Raw genomic sequence first — 7,500 nt, 5'->3', positions numbered from 1 at the left:
TTTGGGCGTTTTTGCCCGGATAGGCACCGGAATGCTTGGCCTTGGCTTGTCCTAGCAAGGCATTGCTGGGTTGGGCTCCCTTGGCCTTTTGGGCGCCTTGGACGATGTCTTGCGAAGACCATGGGCACAAGGCCATGGCATATGGTGAGGAAAGGACCACGGTTGCCAAGGTTAGGCACCGGAATGCTTGGCCTTGGCTTGCCCTAGCAGGGCATTGCTGGGTTGGGCTCCCTTGGCCTTTTGGGCGCCTTGGACGATGTCTTGCGAAGACCATGGGCACAAGGCCATGGCATATGGTGAGGAAAGGACCACGGTTGCCAAGGTTAGGCACCGGAATGCTTGGCCTTGGCTTGCCAAAGCAGGGCATTGCTGGGTTGGGCTCCCTTGGCCTTCCGGGCGCCTTGGACACTGTCTTGGGAAGACCATGGGCACAAGGCCATGGCATATGGTGGGGAATGGACCACGGTTGCCAAGGCTAGGCATATAGAGAGGAATCGCATTTTTGCCCGGATAGGCACCGGAATGCTTGGCCTTGGCTTGCCATAGCAGGGCATTGCTGGGTTGGGCTCCCTTGGCCTTCCGGGGGCCTTGGACGCTGTCTTGGGAAGACCATGGGCACAAGGCCATGGCATATAGTGAGGAATGGACCACGGTTGGCAAGGCTAGGCATATAGAGAGGAATGGACCACGGTTGCCAAGGTTGCGCAAGTTTTGGGCATTTTTTGCCCGGATATGCCCAAGTATGCCCCGATAGGCCCGTTACGCCCCGGTATGAACGCGTATGCCCGGATAGACTCGGTATGCCTTGGGATACATGCGTATGCCCCGATAGGCTTGGTACGCCCCGATATGCGCACGTGTGCCCCAGTAGGGCTCGGTATGCCCCGGTATGTACGCGTGTGCCCCGATAGGCCCGGTATGCCCCGATATGCACACGTGTGCCCCAATAGGGGTCGGTATGCCCCGGTAGGTACGCGTGTGCCCCGTAATGCACGTTTCGCAGATCTCCCCGCATGTCCCGCCCCTATATGTAATACTTACTTACTTACTTACTTTCTTTCTTGCTTGCTTGCTTGCTTGCAATGGTTGGGAGTGCCCGGCATGCCCCGCTGCAGAGACCAAGGGCGCAATGACTTGGCACCGCGGATGCCGGGACTCCGGCACTTCCCGTGGCACTGATGGTTGGTTCCAAAGACAAAAGGCCGTGCAAGGCCACCGCACCGCGGATGATTTTGCTCGTGCTGGCGCCGTTGTGTGGCCAAAGAACATGCGCGAATGCTCGTGTCGGAAGGGTTGGTGTCCTGGCCCCGCGGGTGTCACGAATGCTCGGTTGCGAAGACCATGGGACCAGAGCCATGGCACGTCGGATGATGGCTCCAGCTGGCGCCCCGGCACTTTCTGTGGCATTGATGCTCGGTTTCAAAGACAAACGTGCGCAGTGCCAGGGGACCGCGGATGACTGCTCGTGCTGGCCCCGTTGGGCGGCATTGATGGTCGGTTGCAAAGAAAATGCGCGATTGCTCGTGTCGGGGCCCGGCAAGCCAAGGCCAAGCGAGCCATGGCACGTCGGATGATGGCTCCAGCTGGCGCCCCGGCACTTTCTGTGGCATTGATGCTCGGTTTCAAAGACAAACGTGCGCAGGGCCAGGGGACCGCGGATGACTGCTCGTGCTGGCCCCGTTGGGCGGCATTGATGGTCGGTTGCAAAGAAAATGCGCGATTGCTCGTGTCGGGGCCTGGCAAGCCAAGGCCAAGCGAGCCATGGCAACGCGGATGATGGCTCGCTAGTGCTGGCGCCGTGCACAGTGGCCTCGCACACTCGCCCTGCACGCTTCCCTTGCACGCAGCCTTGCACACTAGCCTCGCATGCGAGCCTTGCACCCTAGCCATGCAAACTAGCCTTGCACGGTAGCCATGCACACAAGCCGTGCACATTAGCCATGCGCACAAGCCCCGCACACTAGCCTTGCGCACAACCCTTGCACACAAGCCATGCACTCGAGCAATGCACACAAGCCTTGCACTCAAGCAATGCACACAAGCCCTGGACACTAGCCTTGCACACGGGCCTGGCACACAAGCCTTGGGCACTAGCCTTGCGCACTAGCGTTCCACATGAGCCTTGCACACTAGCCTTGGACACTAGCCTTGCACACAGGCCTTGCACACTAGGCATGCTTGGGCGAGCTGATCCCGCATCAAGTCGACGGGTCTAGGCATTCTTGGGCGCAGATCCCGCATCGTCTCGTCGCGTCTGGGCGCAAACACGTCGCGTCTCGTTGCGTCTTCAGAAGTCGTCGCTAACAGCACCTTTGGTTGCCACTGGTGGTTAGGCTGGTTGGTTGCGCAAACCCTATAGGAGGGTGGCATGCTGGTGGGCGTTTTTGCCCGGATAGGCACTAGAATGTGCAGATTTTGGGCGTTTTTGCCTGGATAGGCTAAGGAATGGGCATGCTTTGGGCGTTTTTGCCCGGATAGGCACCGGAATGCTTGGCCTTGGCTTGTCCTAGCAAGGCATTGCTGGGTTGGGCTCCCTTGGCCTTTTGGGCGCCTTGGACGATGTCTTGCGAAGACCATGGGCACAAGGCCATGGCATATGGTGAGGAAAGGACCACGGTTGCCAAGGTTAGGCACCGGAATGCTTGGCCTTGGCTTGCCAAAGCAGGGCATTGCTGGGTTGGGCTCCCTTGGCCTTCCGGGCGCCTTGGACACTGTCTTGGGAAGACCATGGGCACAAGGCCATGGCATATGGTGGGGAATGGACCACGGTTGCCAAGGCTAGGCATATAGAGAGGAATTGCATTTTTGCCCGGATAGGCACCGGAATGCTTGGCCTTGGCTTGCCATAGCAGGGCATTGCTGGGTTGGGCTCCCTTGGCCTTCCGGGGGCCTTGGACGCTGTCTTGGGAATACCATGGGCACAAGGCCATGGCATATAGTGAGGAATGGACCACGGTTGGCAAGGCTAGGCATATAGAGAGGAATGGACCACGGTTGCCAAGGTTGCGCAAGTTTTGGGCATTTTTTGCCCGGATATGCCCAAGTATGCCCCGATAGGCCCGTTACGCCCCGGTATGAACGCGTATGCCCGGATAGACTCGGTATGCCTTGGGATACATGCGTATGCCCCGATAGGCTTGGTACGCCCCGATATGCGCACGTGTGCCCCAGTAGGGCTCGGTATGCCCCGGTATGTACGCGTGTGCCCCGATAGGCCCGGTATGCCCCGATATGCACACGTGTGCCCCAATAGGGGTCGGTATGCCCCGGTAGGTACGCGTGTGCCCCGTAATGCACGTTTCGCAGATCTCCCCGCATGTCCCGCCCCTATATGTAATACTTACTTACTTACTTACTTTCTTTCTTGCTTGCTTGCTTGCTTGCAATGGTTGGGAGTGCCCGGCATGCCCCGCTGCAGAGACCAAGGGCGCAATGACTTGGCACCGCGGATGCCGGGACTCCGGCACTTCCCGTGGCACTGATGGTTGGTTCCAAAGACAAAAGGCCGTGCAAGGCCACCGCACCGCGGATGATTTTGCTCGTGCTGGCGCCGTTGTGTGGCCAAAGAACATGCGCGAATGCTCGTGTCGGAAGGGTTGGTGTCCTGGCCCCGCGGGTGTCACGAATGCTCGGTTGCGAAGACCATGGGACCAGAGCCATGGCACGTCGGATGATGGCTCCAGCTGGCGCCCCGGCACTTTCTGTGGCATTGATGCTCGGTTTCAAAGACAAACGTGCGCAGTGCCAGGGGACCGCGGATGACTGCTCGTGCTGGCCCCGTTGGGCGGCATTGATGGTCGGTTGCAAAGAAAATGCGCGATTGCTCGTGTCGGGGCCCGGCAAGCCAAGGCCAAGCGAGCCATGGCACGTCGGATGATGGCTCCAGCTGGCGCCCCGGCACTTTCTGTGGCATTGATGCTCGGTTTCAAAGACAAACGTGCGCAGGGCCAGGGGACCGCGGATGACTGCTCGTGCTGGCCCCGTTGGGCGGCATTGATGGTCGGTTGCAAAGAAAATGCGCGATTGCTCGTGTCGGGGCCTGGCAAGCCAAGGCCAAGCGAGCCATGGCAACGCGGATGATGGCTCGCTAGTGCTGGCGCCGTGCACAGTGGCCTCGCACACTCGCCCTGCACGCTTCCCTTGCACGCAGCCTTGCACACTAGCCTCGCATGCGAGCCTTGCACCCTAGCCATGCAAACTAGCCTTGCACGGTAGCCATGCACACAAGCCGTGCACATTAGCCATGCGCACAAGCCCCGCACACTAGCCTTGCGCACAACCCTTGCACACAAGCCATGCACTCGAGCAATGCACACAAGCCTTGCACTCAAGCAATGCACACAAGCCCTGGACACTAGCCTTGCACACGGGCCTGGCACACAAGCCTTGGGCACTAGCCTTGCGCACTAGCGTTCCACATGAGCCTTGCACACTAGCCTTGGACACTAGCCTTGCACACAGGCCTTGCACACTAGGCATGCTTGGGCGAGCTGATCCCGCATCAAGTCGACGGGTCTAGGCATTCTTGGGCGCAGATCCCGCATCGTCTCGTCGCGTCTGGGCGCAAACACGTCGCGTCTCGTTGCGTCTTCAGAAGTCGTCGCTAACAGCACCTTTGGTTGCCACTGGTGGTTAGGCTGGTTGGTTGCGCAAACCCTATAGGAGGGTGGCATGCTGGTGGGCGTTTTTGCCCGGATAGGCACTAGAATGTGCAGATTTTGGGCGTTTTTGCCTGGATAGGCTAAGGAATGGGCATGCTTTGGGCGTTTTTGCCCGGATAGGCACCGGAATGCTTGGCCTTGGCTTGTCCTAGCAAGGCATTGCTGGGTTGGGCTCCCTTGGCCTTTTGGGCGCCTTGGACGATGTCTTGCGAAGACCATGGGCACAAGGCCATGGCATATGGTGAGGAAAGGACCACGGTTGCCAAGGTTAGGCACCGGAATGCTTGGCCTTGGCTTGCCAAAGCAGGGCATTGCTGGGTTGGGCTCCCTTGGCCTTCCGGGCGCCTTGGACACTGTCTTGGGAAGACCATGGGCACAAGGCCATGGCATATGGTGGGGAATGGACCACGGTTGCCAAGGCTAGGCATATAGAGAGGAATTGCATTTTTGCCCGGATAGGCACCGGAATGCTTGGCCTTGGCTTGCCATAGCAGGGCATTGCTGGGTTGGGCTCCCTTGGCCTTCCGGGGGCCTTGGACGCTGTCTTGGGAAGACCATGGGCACAAGGCCATGGCATATAGTGAGGAATGGACCACGGTTGGCAAGGCTAGGCATATAGAGAGGAATGGACCACGGTTGCCAAGGTTGCGCAAGTTTTGGGCATTTTTTGCCCGGATATGCCCAAGTATGCCCCGATAGGCCCGTTACGCCCCGGTATGAACGCGTATGCCCGGATAGACTCGGTATGCCTTGGGATACATGCGTATGCCCCGATAGGCTTGGTACGCCCCGATATGCGCACGTGTGCCCCAGTAGGGCTCGGTATGCCCCGGTATGTACGCGTGTGCCCCGATAGGCCCGGTATGCCCCGATATGCACACGTGTGCCCCAATAGGGGTCGGTATGCCCCGGTAGGTACGCGTGTGCCCCGTAATGCACGTTTCGCAGATCTCCCCGCATGTCCCGCCCCTATATGTAATACTTACTTACTTACTTACTTTCTTTCTTGCTTGCTTGCTTGCTTGCAATGGTTGGGAGTGCCCGGCATGCCCCGCTGCAGAGACCAAGGGCGCAATGACTTGGCACCGCGGATGCCGGGACTCCGGCACTTCCCGTGGCACTGATGGTTGGTTCCAAAGACAAAAGGCCGTGCAAGGCCACCACACCGCGGATGATTTTGCTCGTGCTGGCGCCGTTGTGTGGCCAAAGAACATGCGCGAATGCTCGTGTCGGAAGGGTTGGTGTCCTGGCCCCGCGGGTGTCACGAATGCTCGGTTGCGAAGACCATGGGACCAGAGCCATGGCACGTCGGATGATGGCTCCAGCTGGCGCCCCGGCACTTTCTGTGGCATTGATGCTCGGTTTCAAAGACAAACGTGCGCAGGGCCAGGGGACCGCGGATGACTGCTCGTGCTGGCCCCGTTGGGCGGCATTGATGGTCGGTTGCAAAGAAAATGCGCGATTGCTCGTGTCGGGGCCTGGCAAGCCAAGGCCAAGCGAGCCATGACAACGCGGATGATGGCTCCAGCTGGCGCCCCGGCAATTTCTGTGGCATTGATGCTCGGTTTCGAAGACAAACGTGCGCAGGGCCAGGGGACCGCGGAGGACTGCTCGTGCTGGCCCCGTTGGGCGGCATTGATGGTGTGTTGCAGAGAGCATGTGCGATTGCAAGTGTCGGCCGGGTTTGGGTTCCCTTGGGCTTTCGGGTGCCTTGGACGCTGTCTTGCGAAGACCATGGGCACAAGGCCCCGTCCTGGCCCCTTGTTCGATTCGCTCTCGTCTTGCGCTTGCTTCCAAGGTCCTCCATGACCTTCCCCATGGCCTTGCTAGATCCCCCCCATGACGCATGACCTCTGTCCGTTGATTGGTTTTGAGTGCACACCATGCCCGGCTTGGCACCGTGTTGTCGCGTGAGTGGCATTTGGATCGTGCATGCTGGTGGGCTACCTGCCAATGCGCACAAGCCTTGCACACTAGCCTTGCGCACGAGCCTTGCACAAAAGCCTTGGACACAAGCCTTGCGCACAAGCCATGCGCACAAGCCTTGGACGCTAGCCTTGCACACAAGCCATGCATACAAGCCTTGCTCACAAGCCTTGGGCACTGGCCCATCGCAGTAGCCTTGCACACAAGCCTTGCGCACTAGCTTTGGGCACGAGCCTTGCGGCGTGTGCCCCGATAGGCCCGGTATGCCCCGATATGCACACGTGTGCCCCAATAGGGGTCGGTATGCCCCGGTAGGTACGCGTGTGCCCCGTAATGCACGTTTCGCAGATCTCCCCGCATGTCCCGCCCCTATATGTAATACTTACTTACTTACTTACTTTCTTTCTTGCTTGCTTGCTTGCTTGCAATGGTTGGGAGTGCCCGGCATGCCCCGCTGCAGAGACCAAGGGCGCAATGACTTGGCACCGCGGATGCCGGGACTCCGGCACTTCCCGTGGCACTGATGGTTGGTTCCAAAGACAAAAGGCCGTGCAAGGCCACCGCACCGCGGATGATTTTGCTCGTGCTGGCGCCGTTGTGTGGCCAAAGAACATGCGCGAATGCTCGTGTCGGAAGGGTTGGTGTCCTGGCCCCGCGGGTGTCACGAATGCTCGGTTGCGAAGACCATGGGACCAGAGCCATGGCACGTCGGATGATGGCTCCAGCTGGCGCCCCGGCACTTTCTGTGGCATTGATGCTCGGTTTCAAAGACAAACGTGCGCAGGGCCAGGGGACCGCGGATGACTGCTCGTGCTGGCCCCGTTGGGCGGCATTGATGGTCGGTTGCAAAGAAAATGCGCGATTGCTCGTGTCGGGGCCTGGCAAGCCAAGGCCAAGCGAGCCATGGCAACGC

Source organism: Tasmannia lanceolata, unplaced genomic scaffold, assembly GCF_043159265.1.
Source record: "Tasmannia lanceolata isolate RefF3 unplaced genomic scaffold, GAP_Taslan_0.1 ptg000064l, whole genome shotgun sequence".
Lineage (NCBI taxonomy): Eukaryota > Viridiplantae > Streptophyta > Magnoliopsida > Canellales > Winteraceae > Tasmannia > Tasmannia lanceolata.
This window is presented reverse-complemented; position numbering follows the sequence as displayed.